The sequence below is a fragment of the Littorina saxatilis genome, linkage group LG8, assembly GCF_037325665.1.
Source record: "Littorina saxatilis isolate snail1 linkage group LG8, US_GU_Lsax_2.0, whole genome shotgun sequence".
NCBI classification, from domain to species: Eukaryota; Metazoa; Mollusca; class Gastropoda; order Littorinimorpha; family Littorinidae; genus Littorina; species Littorina saxatilis.
In genome coordinates, this window is record NC_090252.1 from 69,721,651 (window position 1) to 69,740,410 (window position 18,760).

Consider the following 18,760-nt stretch of genomic DNA (forward strand, 5'->3'; position numbering starts at 1 on the left):
GTTAAGGACCACAACACTATGTCTGTATTGATCTTGGTTTGCTTTTTATATTTAGTCAAGTTTTGACTAAATATTTTAACATCGAGGGGGAATCGAAACGAGGGTCGTGGTGTATGTGCGTGTGTGCGTGCGTGTGTGTGCGTGTGTGTGTGTGTGTGTGTAGAGCGATTCAGACTAAACTACTGGACCGATCTTTATGAAATTTGACATGAGAGTTCCTGGGTAGGAAATCCCCGAACGTTTTTTTCATTTTTTTGATAAATGTCTTTGATGACGTCATATCCGGCTTTTCGTGAAAGTTGAGGCGGCACTGTCACGCCCTCATTTTTCAACCAAATTGGTTGAAATTTTGGTCAAGTAATCTTCGACGAAGCCCGGACTTCGGTATTGCATTTCAGCTTGGTGGCTTAAAAATTAATTAATGACTTTGGTCATTAAAAATCTGAAAATTGTAAAAAAAAATAAAAATTTATAAAACGATCCAAATTTACGTTTATCTTATTCTCCATCATTTGCTGATTCCAAAAACATATAAATATGTTATATTCGGATTAAAAACAAGCTCTGAAAATTAAATATATAAAAATTATTATCAAAATTTTTTTTCGAAATCAATTTAAAAACACTTTCATCTTATTCCTTGTCGGTTCCTGATTCCAAAAATATATAGATATGATATGTTTGGATTAAAAAAAACACGCTCAGAAAGTTAAAACGAAGAGAGGTACAGAAAAGCGTGCTATCCTTCTCAGCGCAACGAATACCCCGCTCTTCTTGTCAATTCCACGGGCACTGCCTTTGCCACGGGCGGTGGAGTGACGATGCTACGAGTATACGGTCTTGCTGCGTTGCGTTGCGTTCAGTTTCATTCTGTGAGTTCGACAGCTACTTGACTAAATATTGTATTTTCGCCTTACGCGACTTGTTTTTTTTTTAGTGAATATACAAATATTTTCAATAAAGAAAACCTGCAGATGCATGTTGTCACTTGCTAACACGATAACAGTGTATTCACGCGCTACTTCTCTTTCCCGTACAGACACTGTGTTTGAGAGAAAATAACTGAACAAAAACAGACTGAATTGTACATTGTTGTTTTTAATTTTCTGTCGTGAAAATGCATAGTTTGTTAACGGTTGTGCTGTGGAAATAGATCGACGATTATATTTTTAGAGAATGCGTGGCTGCATTCATTAATTTTCCATATGACCTCAATAAACAGAGAGAACGAGGCATCGTTTGAAGGGACATACGCTGGTTGCTAGTGTAAATACGCAGCGTATACGTAGAGGTTACATGCCGAGTCTCAGTGATTATCAAAAATAATGGTCGAAGTTAGCGGATCATGAAAAATGCGAGCTTTAGCGAGCTTTTTCATGACCGCGAACTGAGACCATTATTTTTGATAATCACTGAGACGAGGTGTGTAACCTCTTTATTCCTCCTTTCTTCAGTTATTCAAAGAAAAGAGGAGGTTTTTTTGCGAAAGTTTGATCGAATCCTATTCACTCAACCAGTCAACCTGCGCAGGCGATCGATTAATGCGCGGTTGTATAGTTCCGTGCAAATCATTCCATTCTGTTAACACTTCTTGTCAGTTTTCCTATTTTGGACTAAAATCAAGTACACAGATATGCTGTTATTCTGCTGTGGCGGCAAAGGCAGATATTGTGTGTTCTGTATATGTTTTGGTATCGGTTAGGATAATGTTCTTTCGTCAAATGGGACTAGCAGACGAACTTTTGCACCCGTGTTCCAACGTTAAAAACTGTATGAAGTTAAGTTTTCTGGGGAAAATAGTGTATGAAACCGCTTTATGTTGTTTAAATTGATGAGATGTGTGCATTTGGTTGCGTGTGATCTGTTATTAAATGAAATATTGTTGAAAACTGACCGTCGGATTGCAGTCTGTTGTCGAAGAAACTGAGTGAAAAGAAGGGGAACTACTCTTGTCGCTAGACAAAGTATGAGTTACTTGCCTTGGGAAATTGCTTGTGATGAACGTCTGATCTAGATTCAGAAAACAACCGAACTCATGGATTTTATATGGAGATTCATGTGTTCAGGCCTGTAGTTGTTAATTTAAATGCAGTATGTTTGTATTGTTTGCTCCAGAGATGTATACTTCGTACATTAGAGCGTTCGGAACTTTTCAGTCGCAAAAAGTAGTACCGAAACAGAACAGCTTCTCAACCCATTGCACTATCGAGGATTCAGGCTGTTGCTGGGTCGTTATTTGTTTGGTTGCTGGGTCATTATCGAAAAATAACTACCCCTACAAGTTTACAGAGGTAAAGAAGCAGAGGGGGAATAAACATAGTTCTGCTAACAGAGATAAAGAAGCAGGTGATGGAATAATTATGAATGCTCTAAAAATCACGCATACTGCTGGCAAAATCATCAGCAACCACCTCTAATAATAACGGTACATCCGAGAATTAATTTAAATCGCGAGTCAGGGTGTGTCCTCACATGCCTCGTGTCTCCACGCGGCCCTGGGGGTGGACTCAGATGTTCCACGTGCTGCAGTGTTCTCTCCCCTTCTTCTGTCTCAAACCAGCGTGGAGAATGTCCAGTACGGAAAGGAGACAGTGTGTCCGCATAATTATTGTCTCTGTCGGATTTCGACTGTCCGTTCGTGTTTGTCTGTCTGTTGACTGCGTGACTCTCTGTCTATCTGTGTCTGTCATCCCCCCCCCCCCTCTCTCCCTCTCTCTCTTACCCTCTTGCTCTCTTTCTCTCTCTTACACCCCCCTCGCTCTCTCTCTCTCTTACCCTCTTGCTCTCTTTCTCTCTCTTACACCCTCTCTTTCTCTCTCTTACCCTCTTGCTCTCTTTCTCTCTCTTACACCCTCTCTCTCTTACCCTCTTGCTCTCTTTCTCTCTCTTACACCCTCTCTCTCTCTCTCTCTTACCCTCTTGCTCTCTTTCTCTCTCTTACACCCTCTCTCTCTCTCTCTTACCCTCTTGCTCTCTTTCTCTCTCTTACACCCTCTCTCTCTCTCTCTCTTACCCTCTTTCTCTCTCTTACACCCTCTCTCTCTCTCTCTTACCCTCTTGCTCTCTTTCTCTCTTTACACCCCCCTCGCTCTCTCTCTCTCTCTCTTACCCTCTTGCTCTCTTTCTCTCTCTTACACCCTCTCTCTCTCTCTCTCTTACCCTCTTGCTCTCTTTCTCTCTCTTACACCCTCTCTCTCTCTCTCTACCCTCTTGCTCTCTTTCTCTCTCTTACACCCTCTCTCTCTCTCTCTTACCCTCTTTCTCTCTTTCTCTCTCTTACACCCCCCCTCGCTCTCTCTCTCTCTCTCTCTTACCCTCTTGCTCTCTCTTACACCCTCTCTCTCTCTCTTACCCTCTTGCTCTCTTTCTCTCTCTTACACCCTCTCTCTCTCTCTCTCTTACCCTCTTGCTCTCTTTCTCTCTCTTACACCCCCCTCGCTCTCTCTCTCTCTCTCTTACCCTCTTGCTCTCTCTTACACCCTCTCTCTCTCTCTCTTACCCTCTTGCTCTCTTTCTCTCTCTTACACCCTCTCTCTCTCTTACCCTCTTGCTCTCTTTCTCTCTCTTACACCTCTCTCTCTCTCTCTTACCCTCTTGCTCTCTTTCTCTCTCTTACACCCTCTCTCTCTCTCTTACCCTCTTGCTCTCTTTCTCTCTCTTACACCCTCTCTCTCTCTCTCTCTTACCCTCTTTCTCTCTCTTACACCCCCTCGCTCTCTCTCTCTCACCCCCTTCTCTGTCTTTCTCTCTCTCTCCCCCCCCCCCCTCTCTCTCTGTTTCAGACTACCCCCCCCCCCCACTTACCCCTGCACTCTCTTACCCTCTTGCTCTCTTTCTCTCTCTTACACCCTCTCTCTCTCTCTCTCTTACCCTCTTTCTCTCTTTCTCTCTCTACACCCTCTCTCTCTCTCTCTTACCCTCTTGCTCTCTTTCTCTCTCTTACACCCCTCTCTCTCTCTCTCTTACCCTCTTTCTCTCTCTTACACCCTCTCTTTCTCTCTCTTACCCTATTGCTCTCTTTCTCTCTCTTACGTACACCCTCTCTCTCTCTCTTACCCTCTTGCTCTCTTTTTCTCTCTCTACACCCCCTCTCTCTCTCTCTCTCTTACCCTCTTTCTCTCTCTTACACCCCCCCCTCGCTCTCTCTCTCTCACCCCCTTTCTCTGTCTTTCTCTCTCTCTCCCCCCCTCTCTCTCTGTTTCAGACTACCCCCCCCCCCCCACTTACCCCTGCACTCTCTTACCCTCTTGCTCTCTTTCTCTCTCTTACACCCTCTCTCTCTCTCTCTCTTACCCTCTTTCTCTCTTTCTCTCTCTTACACCCTCTCTCTCTCTCTCTTACCCTCTTGCTCTCTTTCTCTCTCTACACCCTCTCTCTCTCTCTCTTACCCTCTTTCTCTCTCTTACACCCCTCTCTTTCTCTCTCTTACCCTATTGCTCTCTTTCTCTCTCTTACGACACCCTCTCTCTCTCTCTTACCCTCTTGCTCTCTTTTTCTCTCTTACACCCCCCCTCTCTCTCTCTTTTCTCTCTCTCTCTCTCTTACCCTCTTTCTCTCTCTTACACCCCCCTCGCTCTCTCTCTCTCACCCCCCTTCTCTGTCTTTCTCTGTCTCTCCCCCTCTCCCCCCCCCCCCCCCCCCCTCCCTCTCTCTCTGTTTCAGACTACCCCCCCCCCCCCCACTTACCCCTGCACTCTCTGACCAGTGCGTTGGCTGTCTTCTCATTACTTCTTTGTTTATTTATTGTTAAGACGGGCGCAGTGGCGTGGTGGTAAGACGTCGGCCTCCTAATCGGGAGGTCTTGAGTTCGAATCCCGGTCGCTGCCGCCTGGTGGGTTCAGAGTGGAGATTTTTCCGATCTCCCAGGTCAACTTATGTGCAGACCTGCTAGTGACTTAACCCCCTTCGTGTGTACACGCAATTTGCTCAAGCACAAGACCAAGTACGCACGGAAAAGATCCTGTAATCCATGTCAGAGTTCGGTGGGTTATAGAAACACGAAAATACCCAGCATACCTCCCCCGAAATCGGCGTATGCTGCCTGAATGGCGGGGTAAAAACGGTCATACACGTACAACTCCACTTGTGCTTAAACATGAGTGAACGTGGGAGTCTAAGCCCATGAACGAAGAAGAAGAAGAAGATTCATTGTTAAAAGATGGCAGACACGTAGAAAGGCAGGCAGGAGGACAAGAACGAATTGCTCATTCAGGCAAAGAGAAAGTTGAATTGAATGAACGGAAGGAGCGCTCGTGATAGCTCACACACACACACACACAAACACACACACACACACACAAACACACACGCGCGCGCACATACACGCACGCACGCGCTCGCACACACAATGAGAGAGAAACTGAGAGACGAAGACAGAGAGAGAGAGAGAGGGAGGAGGGAGATAGAGAGATAGAGTGAGACAGAGAGAGAGAGAGGGGGGGGGGGGAGATAGAGAGAGAGAGAGTGGGTGAGCGGACAGGCAGACAAGGCAGACCAGACCAGACAGACAGACAGACAGACATAGGCTTTTCAAGCACAGCGAATGAAAGAACAGGAAGATGGTTTGGCCACCCTGTTCCCCAGACTTCACAACACGGGTGAAAGAGCTCAGGGGCAGTTGTTGCAATTTCGTGATCCGAATTCAATCGATGAAGAGAACTGCAAATTGTCAGAAAAAATCGGAATAAACATCTTGCTTTGTCTCTAAAATGGAATGGTTGCAAATCGAGACATTCGTTTTAATCCCTATCACATAATTGACATTAAGACAGTTAAAATCATAGGTGTTACAGTTTAAATTTCATTAAAAAAAAAAGGAGACCAACGAAGAAGGATGCTCCCCGCCCCAAAAAAGAAAGAAAAAAAAAGAGAAAGAAAGAAAGAAAAAAAAAGAGAAAGAAAGAAAGAAGGAAAGAAAGAAAGAAGCAAAATAGATGGGGTGAAGCAGCCTGCATGCAACTGAGGTAAAAAAAAAAAAAAAAGAGAGAGTCGTATTCTATCGGGTAGGTTGGTTACGGGAGAGGGGGGGGGGGGGTTAAGAAGGGATCCGGGAGCGAGTGTTCTATCTGGTGGGGATGGGGGGAGGGTAAGGGGAGGGAGTCTTCTACTGGTAGGGAGGGGGGGGGAAGAAGGGAGCGAGTGTTCTACCTGGTGGGGATGGGGGGGGGGGGGTAAGGGGAGGGAGTCTTCTACTGGTAGGGAGGGGGGGGGGGGTAAGAAGGGAGCGACTGTTCTACCTGGTGGGGATGGGGGGAGGGTAAGGGGAGGGAGTCTTCTACTGGTAGGGAGGGGGGGTAAGAAGGGAGCGAGTGTTCTATCTGGTGGGGATGGGGGGAGGGTAAGGGGAGGGAGTCTTCTACTGGTAGGGAGGGGGGGGGAGAAGGGAGCGAGTGTTCTACCTGGTGGGGATGGGGGGAGGGTAAGGGGAGGGAGTCTCCTACTGGTAGGGAGGGGGGGGAGAAGGGAGCGACTGTTCTACCTGGTGGGGATGGGGGGGGGGAGGGTAAGGGGAGGGAGTCTCCTACTGGTAGGGAGGGGGGGGGGAGAAGGGAGCGACTGTTCTACCTGGTGGGGATGGGGGGGGGAGGGTAAGGGGAGGGAGTCTCCTACTGGTACGGAGGGGGGGGGGGAGAAGGGAGCGAGTGTTCTACCTGGTGGGGATGGGGGGAGGGTAAGGGGAGGGAGTCTTCTACTGGTAGGGAGGGGGGGGGGAGAAGGGAGCGAGTGTTCTACCTGGTGGGGATGGGGGGAGGGTAAGGGGAGGGAGTCTTCTACTGGTAGGGAGGGGGGGGGGAGAAGGGAGCGAGTGTTCTACCTGGTGGGGATGGGGGGAGGGTAAGGGGAGGGAGTCTTCTACTGGTAGGGAGGGGGGGGGGAGAAGGGAGCGAGTGTTCTATCTGGTGGGGATGGGGGGAGGGTAAGGGGAGGGAGTCTTCTACTGGTAGGGAGGGGGGGGGGAGAAGGGAGCGACTGTTCTACCTGGTGGGGATGGGGGGAGGGTAAGGGGAGGGAGTCTTCTACTGGTAGGGAGGGGGGGCAAGAAGGGAGCGAGTGTTCTACCTGGTGGGGATGGGGGGAGGGTTAGGGGAGGGAGTCTCCTACTGGTAGGGAGGGGGGGGGGAGAAGGGAGCGACTGTTCTACCTGGTGGGGATGGGGGGAGGGTAAGGGGAGGGAGTCTCCTACTGGTAGGGAGGGGGGGGGAGAAGGGAGCGACTGTTCTACCTGGTGGGGATGGGGGGGAGGGTAAGGGGAGGGAGTCTCCTACTGGTAGGGAGGGGGGGGGGTAAGAAGGGAGCGAGTGTTCTACCTGGTGGGGATGGGGGGAGGGTAAGGGGAGGGAGTCTTCTACTGGTAGGGAGGGGGGGGGGGGGAAGAAGGGAGCGAGTGTTCTACCTGGTGGGGATGGGGGGAGGGTAAGGGGAGGGAGTCTTCTACTGGTAGGAGGGGGGGGGGTAAGAAGGGAGCGAGTGTTCTACCTGGTGGGGATGGGGGGGGGGGGGGGTAAGGGGAGGGAGTCTTCTACTGGTAGGGAGGGAGGGGGGGAAGAAGGGAGCGAGTGTTCTACCTGGTGGGGATGGGGGGGGGGAGGGTAAGGGGAGGGAGTCTCCTACTGGTAGGGAGGGTGGGGGGGGGGGAGAAGGGAGCGACTGTTCTACCTGGTGGGAATGTGGGGGGAGGGTAAGGGGAGGGAGTCTCCTACTGGTACGGAGGGGGGGGGGGGGGAGAAGGGAGCGAGTGTTCTACCTGGTGGGGATGGGGGGAGGGTAAGGGTAGGGAGTCTTCTACTGGTAAGGAGGGGGGGGGGGGAGAAGGGAGCGAGTGTTCTATCTGGTGGGGATGGGGGGAGGGTAAGGGGAGGGAGTCTTCTACTGGTAGGGAGGGGGGGGGGGAGAAGGGAGCGAGTGTTCTATCTGGTGGGGATGGGGGGAGGGTAAGGGGAGGGAGTCTTCTACTGGTAGGGAGGGGGGGGGGAGAAGGGAGCGAGTGTTCTATCTGGTGGGGATGGGGGGAGGGTAAGGGGAGGGAGTCTTCTACTGGTAGGGAGGGGGGGGGGAGAAGGGAGCGAGTGTTCTATCTGGTGGGGATGGGGGGAGGGTAAGGGGAGGGAGTCTTCTACTGGTAGGGAGGGGGGGGAGAAGGGAGCGAGTGTTCTATCTGGTGGGGATGGGGGGAGGGTAAGGGGAGGGAGTCTTCTACTGGTAGGGAGGGGGGGGGAGAAGGGAGCGAGTGTTCTACCTGGTGGGGATGGGGGGAGGGTAAGGGGGGGGAGTCTTCTACTGGTAGGGAGGGGGGGGGGAAGAAGGGAGCGAGTGTTCTATCTGGTGGGGATGGGGGGAGGGTAAGGGGAGGAAGTCTTCTACTGATAGGGAGGGGGGGGGGGGGGTAAGAAGGGAGCGAGTGTTCTACCTGGTGGGGATGGGGGGAGGGTAAGGGGAGGGAGTCTTCTACTGGTAGGGAGGGGGGGGGGGAGAAGGGAGCGAGTGTTCTACCTGGTGGGGATGGGGGGAGGGTAAGGGGAGGGAGTCTTCTACTGGTAGGGGGGGGGGGGGTAAGAAGGGAGCGAGTGTTCTACCTGGTGGGGATGGGGGGGGGGGGGGGTAAGGGGAGGGAGTCTTCTACTGGTAGGGAGGGGGGGGGGGGGTAAGAAGGGAGCGACTGTTCTACCTGGTGGGGATGGGGGGAGGGTAAGGGGAGGGAGTCTTCTACTGGTAGGGAGGGGGGGTAAGAAGGGAGCGAGTGTTCTATCTGGTGGGGATGGGGGGAGGGTAAGGGGAGGGAGTCTTCTACTGGTAGGGAGGGGGGGGGAGAAGGGAGCGAGTGTTCTACCTGGTGGGGATGGGGGGAGGGTAAGGGGAGGGAGTCTCCTACTGGTAGGGAGGGGGGGGAGAAGGGAGCGACTGTTCTACCTGGTGGGGATGGGGGGGGGAGGGTAAGGGGAGGGAGTCTCCTACTGGTAGGGAGGGGGGGGGGGGAGAAGGGAGCGACTGTTCTACCTGGTGGGGATGGGGGGGGGGAGGGTAAGGGGAGGGAGTCTCCTACTGGTACGGAGGGGGGGGGGGAGAAGGGAGCGAGTGTTCTACCTGGTGGGGATGGGGGGAGGGTAAGGGGAGGGAGTCTTCTACTGGTAAGGAGGGGGGGGGGAGAAGGGAGCGAGTGTTCTACCTGGTGGGGATGGGGGGAGGGTAAGGGGAGGGAGTCTTCTACTGGTAGGGAGGGGGGGGGGGGGGAGAAGGGAGCGAGTGTTCTATCTGGTGGGGATGGGGGGAGGGTAAGGGGAGGGAGTCTTCTACTGGTAGGGAGGGGGGGGGGGAGAAGGGAGCGAGTGTTCTACCTGGTGGGGATGGGGGGAGGGTAAGGGGGGGGAGTCTTCTACTGGTAGGGAGGGGGGGGGGGAGAAGGGAGCGACTGTTCTACCTGGTGGGGATGGGGGGAGGGTAAGGGGAGGGAGTCTTCTACTGGTAGGGAGGGGGGGCAAGAAGGGAGCGAGTGTTCTACCTGGTGGGGATGGGGGGAGGGTTAGGGGAGGGAGTCTCCTACTGGTAGGGAGGGGGGGGGAGAAGGGAGCGACTGTTCTACCTGGTGGGGATGGGGGGAGGGTAAGGGGAGGGAGTCTCCTACTGGTAGGGAGGGGGGGGGAGAAGGGAGCGACTGTTCTACCTGGTGGGGATGGGGGGGAGGGTAAGGGGAGGGAGTCTCCTACTGGTAGGGAGGGGGGGGGGGGGGTAAGAAGGGAGCGAGTAATCTACCTGGTGGGGATGGGGGTAGGGTAAGGGGAGGGAGTCTTCTACTGGTAGGGAGGGGGGGGGGGGAAGAAGGGAGCGAGTGTTCTACCTGGTGGGGATGGGGGGAGGGTAAGGGGAGGGAGTCTTCTACTGGTAGGAGGGGGGGGGGGTAAGAAGGGAGCGAGTGTTCTACCTGGTGGGGATGGGGGGGGGGGTAAGGGGAGGGAGTCTTCTACTGGTAGGGAGGGAGGGGGGGGAAGAAGGGAGCGAGTGTTCTACCTGGTGGGGATGGGGGGGGGAGGGTAAGGGGAGGGAGTCTCCTACTGGTAGGGAGGGTGGGGGGGGGGGGGAGAAGGGAGCGACTGTTCTACCTGGTGGGAATGTGGGGGGAGGGTAAGGGGAGGGAGTCTCCTACTGGTACGGAGGGGGGGGGGGAGAAGGGAGCGAGTGTTCTACCTGGTGGGGATGGGGGGAGGGTAAGGGTAGGGAGTCTTCTACTGGTAAGGAGGGGGGGGGGAGAAGGGAGCGAGTGTTCTATCTGGTGGGGATGGGGGGAGGGTAAGGGGGGGGAGTCTTCTACTGGTAGGGAGGGGGGGGGGGGGAAGAAGGGAGCGAGTGTTCTATCTGGTGGGGATGGGGGGAGGGTAAGGGGAGGAAGTCTTCTACTGATAGGGAGGGGGGGGGGGGGGGTAAGAAGGGAGCGAGTGTTCTATCTGGTGGGGATGGGGGGAGGGTAAGGGGAGGAAGTCTTCTACTGATAGGGAGGGGGGGGGGAGAAGGGAGCGAGTGTTCTATCTGGTGGGGATGGGGGGAGGGTAAGGGGAGGGAGTCTTCTACTGGTAGGGAGGGGGGGGGGGGTAAGAAGGGAGCGAGTGTTCTACCTGGTGGGGATGGGGGGAGGGTAAGGGGAGGGAGTCTTCTACTGGTAGGGAGGGGGGGGGAGAAGGGAGCGAGTGTTCTATCTGGTGGGGATGGGGGGAGGGTAAGGGGAGGGAGTCTTCTACTGGTAGGGAGGGGGGGGGGGAGAAGGGAGCGAGTGTTCTATCTGGTGGGGATGGGGGGAGGGTAAGGGGAGGGAGTCTTCTACTGGTAGGGAGGGGGGGGGAGAAGGGAGCGAGTGTTCTATCTGGTGGGGATGGGGGGAGGGTAAGGGGAGGGAGTCTTCTACTGGTAGGGAGGGGGGGGGAGAAGGGAGCGAGTGTTCTACCTGGTGGGGATGGGGGGAGGGTAAGGGGGGGGAGTCTTCTACTGGTAGGGAGGGGGGGGGGAAGAAGGGAGCGAGTGTTCTATCTGGTGGGGATGGGGGGAGGGTAAGGGGAGGAAGTCTTCTACTGATAGGGAGGGGGGGGGGGGGGTAAGAAGGGAGCGAGTGTTCTATCTGGTGGGGATGGGGGGAGGGTAAGGGGAGGAAGTCTTCTACTGATAGGGAGGGGGGGGGGGTAAGAAGGGAGCGAGTGTTCTACCTGGTGGGGATGGGGGGAGGGTAAGGGGAGGGAGTCTTCTACTGGTAGGGAGGGGGGGGGGGGAGAAGGGAGCGAGTGTTCTATCTGGTGGGGATGGGCGGAGGGTAAGGGTAGGGGGTCTTCTACTGGTAGGAAGGGGGGGGGGGGGGGGGGTCTTAAAAGGGGGGTGTCACTGTGATGGACATGACGAAGGCGAGTCGTAATAGCATTTGTTTTTCTTGTTCTGTGTTCATGTGTGTTTTGTTTGTAGAATTGTTTTGTGATCTTTTGTTTTGAGGTTGTCTTTTTATTGTTTATTTACATGCTGGATAAAATGGCAGTTATCTCCCTTCGGGATGGAGGGATTTTCAAGCTGGTAATTTACTGCATACTTGAAAAGATGTCAATCTTATTATGTAGAACGTTTGTGTTGTCTTAGATTAAAAATGTGTCACGCGGCCACACACACACACACGCACACACACACACCGTGCACACACACACACAGACACACACACACACACACACACACACACACACACACACACACACACACACTAATTAAGACAGATAGAAGAGCAAACACATTTTTATTCAAACATGTTGTGAGTGATTTTGTTGTTGTTGACAAATGCCTTTTTTTGCATTCTACTTTACAAGCACACAGTAAACATTGTAAACGACAGTCAGACTAAAAAGGTTCAGAATCACACTCAAAACGTATGCTCATAGACTGACATAATGAATAGTCAGTTATAGCTATTGTTGAAATAATTCTGAACTACATATCAAAGTTATTCGCATATGTGTCTTTACGTCTATAGCACACATTTTTCTATCGCATGCACAGTGAAGTATCACAATTACTAATACTTGCTAACTAACTGTGCTCAGTGTTTGTTTATTTCCCCAAAGAGCGAACTAACTGGACCAAGCAGTCCAAGTGACGGTGAACGCAAGCCACGTGTCATTTCTCACTGTCAGCAAACAGCACAGCGTAGCAATCCCTCACGCCCAGAGAAATCTAAGTAGAGAAGTGTCTACTTCACAAGCTGTCACGTGACTCACTACTTGTGGTCAGTTACTACAGGTCACTGGTGTTTCAGTGAACAATCCATCACATCCTTGAAGGCTACAAGTGCTACAGTGAACGCTACAACACAGCGGTACGTAAAGTCACAGGTGTCCAGTGAACGCTACATCACGGGTGTTTCACTGAGCGATAGCATACACCTTAGCGCTACAGTCACAGGTGTTTCAGGCCATGTCAGTACAGGTGACAGGTGTTATAAGCAACAAAAGACCAATAGACCACACCGCAGTAAATGACACAGGTGTTTCAGTGCACAAAAGACCACAGAGGTAACGGTCACAGGTGTTTCAGTAAACAATATACCATTACGGTACTTGTCATTATTGTTTTAACAGGGTGACCAGCGACGAAGGTCACACAAGTGGTGCACGTGTCGTGAACATTAAAAAGCCGTGCATCTCAACAAATAAATGCAACAAGGGAAACAGTGTTGAAGGGCAGTCAGCGGGACAAGATCTGAAAGACGTAAAACACAATCAAGATGACGTCAATTCTTGTTTTGCGTCATAGAACGTGACGAAATCTTGCAAGGAAATCTCCAAGTGATAACATTCTGTGAACAATCCGCGATACCAACCAGGAAGTAAAACACATGTGTTTTGGGCGACACTAATGTTGTTGTTGTTGTTGTTGTTGTTGTTGTTGTTGGTGTTGTTGTTGGTTGTTGTTGTGCCGTTGTTATGATTTCCTAAATCTCCTCCGCTTGTTGGTGGTGGTAGTGGTTGTTGTCGCGTCGCTGGTGGTGTCGGTGGTCGTTGCGGTGGTGGAAGTGGTAGTGGTTGATGTATTAGGTTGTGGCGTGGGTAGTCGTAGTGGTCGCAGTGGTTGTTGTAAGGGATGGCGGGGTGGTGGTGGTGGTGGTGACTTGAGGCGTGCGGACCATGATGAGCTGTGTGGTGCAGCGTGATACTGCCTCAAGCCTGTCTATACAATCAATCTTCTCATCAGTTCTCCCTTTATCATCATCGTACTGATCTCGGGCCTGTAACACGGCCACCACGCGCCGCTCCAGGCCTGTCACCAAAGCATAGCACGCTACTGTCACTGTGTCCGTTGCCGCCACTGCCACATCGTGCACAAGTCCCTCCGACCTCGCCTCGTTGTGTAGGAAGTCTTGTATCCTCAACACACTCACCGGTACACCTGCATCCTTCAGTCCCTGCACCACGCCGCTAGCTGGTGACGTCACCCGACCTGCGTCATCCGTGACGTCATCATGTAAATCGTCGCTTCTGGTCAGGACGAACACATCACGGTAGCTCAGCCGGGAGGGTCTGTTGGCGACGCTGCTACCTGCACGGAAAGACCGTTGGAACGGTTAAACGTATAGTATGAGCAATATAAATATTGATATGTCAAGCAAACACCTGACACAACACATCCCTTTACTTGTTTTCTGCCCCCCCCCCCCCCCCCCACACACACAAGCATGTAAACGCACCTGAGTTATACAATCATCTCAAAGTCTGTACATTTTCGACAAACACAGACAGCAAAATTTAGCCGTCATGACGTAATTTTGTATTTTACGTCAATTGAAATGACGTAATTATGGTTGATGTGCTTTTTTTCCCCCCCTGGCCGACCGAGTTTGTCGTGTGTGTTTGTGTGTGAGAGAAGAGTGGGGTGGGGGGGGGGGGGGGGGGGGTGGGGGTAGGGAAACGGGAATTTTACCCTTCACTCAACCCTTCCACAATCGCCATTACCACCGCCACCATCACCTTCACCACTATCATCATCATCATCATCATCATCATCATCATCATCATCATCATCATCATCATCATCATCATCACCACAACCACCACCACCACCACCACCACCACCACCACCACGACCATCATCATCAGCTACACAACTCACCAACATCCAGTCGGCGCAGCACGGCAGCGATATCCTGACCACACTGTGCGCAGTCCACCGGCCACCGACCTGTGTGAGCGTTGCCATGGTGACTCAGCCGTATCACGCTCAGCCCGTCCCCAGGGGCAGGCACGCCGCTGTCGCTGTAGTCGTGGACAAGATCACCTTGCATTCCTGGCTGTATTTCACGCAGGACTGCGGGGGCCGAGCGGAGGGGGACATTGAACACCTGTGTCTGCAGTGCTGAGGGTATGTCGTTGTTATAAACAGTGGCACACCACAGGTACAGGTGTGGTACTCGCTGCGCTATCTGTGATACCAGCTGTATGTGAGCTGAACCATGCTCATCACTGTGACACAGAATGGAGACATGGTGTTAGAGATGTGTGACACAGAATGGAGACATGGTGTTAGAGATGTGTGACACAGAATGGAGACATGGTGTTAGAGGTGTGTGACACAGAATGGAGACATGAGATGTGTGACACAGAATGGAGACATGGTGTTAGAGATGTGTGACACAGAATGCAGACATGGTGTTAGAGATGTGTGACACAGAATGGAGTCATGGTGTTAGAGATGTGTGACACAGAAAGGAGACGTGGTGTTAGAGATGTGTGACACAGAATGGAGACATGGTGTTAGAGATGTGTGACACAGAATGGAGACATGATGTTAGAGATGTGTGACACAGAATGGAGACATGGTGTTAGAGATGTGTGACACAGAATGGAGACATGGTGTTAGAAATGTGTGACACAGAATGGAGACATGGAGTTAGAGATGTGTGACACAGAATGGAGACATGGAGTTAGAGATGTGTTACACAGAATGGAGACATAGTGTTAGAGATGTGTGACACAGAATGGAGACATGGTGTTAGAGATGTGTGACACAGAATGGAGACATAGTGTTAGAGATGTGTGACACAGAATGGAGACATGGTGTTAGAGATGTGTGACACAGAATGGAGACATGGTGTTAGAGATGTGTGACACAGAATGGAGACATGGTGTTAGAGATGTGTGACACAGAATGGAGACATGGTGTTAGAGATGTGTGACACAGCATGGAGACATGGTGTTAGTGATATGTTACACAGAATGGAGACATGGTGTTAGAGATGTGTGACACAGAATGGAGACATGGTGTTAGAGATGTGTTACACAGAATGGAGACATGGTGTCAGAGATGTGTTACACAGAATGGAGACATGGTGTTAGAGATATGTGACACAGAATGGAGACATGGTGTTAGAGATGTGTGTCACAGAATGGAGACATGGTGTTGGAGATGTGTGACACAGAATGGAGACATGGTGTTAGAGATGTGTGACACAGAATGGAGACATGGTGTTAGAGATATGTGACACAGAATGGAGACATGGTGTTAGAGATGTGTGACACAAAATGGAGACATGGTGTTAGATATGTGTGTCTCCTTGGCAATACAGATTTTTCAGGTGATGATCATTATCAACAGTACGCAAGTATAGTTATGACACAATAGACCTTTTTCGTATAACCTTTGCCCCCAGCGTTTCGACCAATCAGATTTTAAGGCACGGCAGCCTCTCTCTGATAACCGGAAATAAGGGGCAGTCTGAAATACCTCTCAGTTTCACTGTCGGGGCTCGAAGTACTATTGCCAGAGGATTACTTTGAGAAATTCTGCAAGACAACGGATTATCTTGTTCAAAATCATGAACTAAAAGTCAAGGACATGCATGAAGGTATGGTTTGAAACGGCTATTGGTGGTATATGGACGAAAGACTTGGCGAACTTCCCCTACATAAGCGAAGCAGAGGTGATGGACCACAGATCTACAGATCTCTGGATCAACTTTCTTACTGATACTACTGCGTCGACGTTCGACAAGTTATACGACGCATCCAGCGCAAAGAATGCAAAACCTTGGGGTAAACGATAGACATACTGTGTGCATAAAATGTCTTTCTGCATGGCACAACAGCTAGAAAGCAACTGTGGTGATCAGACTCAGAGCGAGTGTGCTGACGTCAATGAAGCAGACTCGCAACGAAGTGTATGCTGTTGTGGGGGGACGCTGACCGGACAGGCACTTGGAGCCTACTGCGAGTGTATTGCTGGGTAAGTGTTGTTGGCCTTGTATGTTTTGTGGGATTAACTTGATGGCTGCATTACTTGGTATCTTACACAATCAGTTTTCATACTCAGTCATATAATGCATGGCACACAAAGTGACAAACACACACAGAGATTCATAATTCTCTACTGAAAATGTCTGCATGCAAAAGCTGTCATTTTTGACAAAGTTATGAGCAGCATGTTAATGTAATTTCAATCAGTATCTCCAGGAGACCATGCCATGTTGGCTAGGCATGTTCAATAGAATACCAGGTACCTGAGTTTTATTTAATGTGTACGTACACATGTGTTTGTGAATCCTCTTGTCAATGAAGGTTATCACTGCAGTAAGATCAAATTCCATTCTGAGCCGGTATATATTTTATATAGATCTATATAAAATATATCTATATCAACAGCATGCGCTTACAAGCTCTCTGTAGGAATTCCTAGGAAAGATAAAGTTAATTGTTATTAGCAGGCTAAGGAAAATCAAGATGACACAAACAGAATTTGAATGTGTGTTGTTGTTTTTACCCAGAAAGGACAGTCTTGCAACCATGTGGCCGCCACACTTTTTGCTGCTTCACACTACATGGCTGAAGGAATCGACACTGTGCCAGCAGACAAAACTTGTACACACTACAAATGTATGTGGAAGGGGCATGCTGCCATGAAAACTGCACCAGCTGCTCTCGATGACATACAAATTGTTAAGTAAGTGTGTATAATAATTAATATTAAGGAAATTAGGGTTGCATTACCTAGAGGTTTACATCAGAGTGTGGTCTATTTTTTTCAGAACATAAGTCTCAAAGTTAAAATATAGAGCTTGTTAACTACAACAGCTACAAGACTGGGGAAAGAGAAACAGTGATATTTATAAAGTGCATTATCAACAAACTATGCATTTTACATTTAGTCAAGAGACCAGGGCGGTGGTGTATGTTTGTGTGTAGAGCAATTTCTGGAAAACTACAACATTATGTTTAGGTTAAAAACAAACCAGCCCTGAAACAGTGAAAGTGGCAAGTATTTTACTCGCCATAGTTAGTAGAAGCATGCAACTGGTGAGTAGAAGTGTTCATCTACTCGCCAAATGCGAGTGAAGATGCTGAATCAAATTGTTGGTTTGGTTCGTAAAATTTGCTCTCTGGCTGGTACGTTTTCAGAATCACTAGCCAGAGGCTAGTGCATAATTTTTTGACTTTCAGGGCTACAAGCTTAGAAAGTTAAACAGATTTGTTTTAAACACAGGGAAGCGTGATTTCCTGTGGGACAGTTTTGCTACTGCGCTATGCTGGGTTGCCATTTACCTTATTCGACGTGGATGCTGGTTTTCAGCTAAGCATTGTCCTTGTGAAATGTACTGCGTTCAGTATCGTTATACATGTTTGACAGACTGGCGCAACTTGTTTTAGCATTTGTACCCAGCATAAGATTTGCTTTAGTGTCAAGTAAAAAAAATAATTTCATTTTCAGGTATGCTTCAAGACAAGACAAGTTTCCCCGGACGACTCTTCAAGGCCTCAATTTTGATCAAGAAGTCCGGATGCAAGGAAGCGCGACTAAGAGATCTTCAACAACCGGTACCAACCGTTTGAAGGCTGTATATAGTTATGATATACTGAACTAGGATTTTCAAGGTGTGATATTTTTTTCCAATACCAGTTAATTAAGTTGGTAGCAACAGTTAACTGTTCTGTCAAGTGAAAAATGTATACATGTAGTTTCAATATGGACAGGTAAAATCAGTACTTTGTTTACAGCGAGGGAGGGTACGTAGTGCTGTCACCTCTGTGTGTGAGTTCAGGTTTAATTTTTTAAATGCCTGCAGTTAAGACAGAAGATTGTGGAAGCTGATAAGAACTTGTGTCAGAGGATAGTAAGAAGTGGTTCGGCTTCGTACGGACTATACCATCATCCATGACTTGTGTGTATTATTCGGAGAACGTATCAGAGCCGAGGACATGTGTTGTGAACAGCGATTCTCAGTGATGAAAGTGTAGTGTGTGTAATGCCGGACTGTATTCTTCTTCAACTTCGGAATGGCAAGGAGGTATTTTGTGAGATGTTTTATGATTTGATATCCATGTACTGATGATTTCATTCAATAGCGAAATGTTTGAAATGTTCATTCGTTTTGTGCCATGTTTGTTGTTCAAGAGCGTGTTGTCACCATCCCTTATGAATATGGACGTGTGTGAATGTTGGTGCAGACATGAGCGTTTGAGCGAGTGAATTTAGAAGCCCTGTGCATGAAAGTCATTACCGGACAACCAAATCAGCAAACATAGAAATTCCTTGTCATACACATCGATCTGATCAAGGTAATAATGTTAGCACTTTTTTTCCAATTCATTTCACAGTTATTTGTTATTTTTTGGAGGAAATTATAATGCAATTCACCGATTTTAAAAAACATGATTCCAATTGTCTCCCTTGAACAAATTTGTTTGTACAAAATTTGTTACTTACTTTTTTTTTTCAAGGCTATATCAAGGAAAATTCTTTTTGAACTGATTGTGGGACC

At 49.8% G+C, this 18,760-nt stretch overlaps 1 long non-coding RNA gene across 1 annotated transcript; it reads left to right on the top strand.

Annotated features, from left to right (window-relative positions):
- Positions 1–15,947: 15,947 nt before the first annotated feature.
- On the top strand, positions 15,948–18,362 carry LOC138974273 (uncharacterized). Its single transcript, XR_011458369.1, has 3 exons — positions 15,948–16,230; positions 16,769–16,944; positions 17,710–18,362. It is a non-coding gene; the product is annotated as an uncharacterized lncRNA (long non-coding RNA).
- The last annotated feature ends 398 nt before the right edge of the window (positions 18,363–18,760 follow it).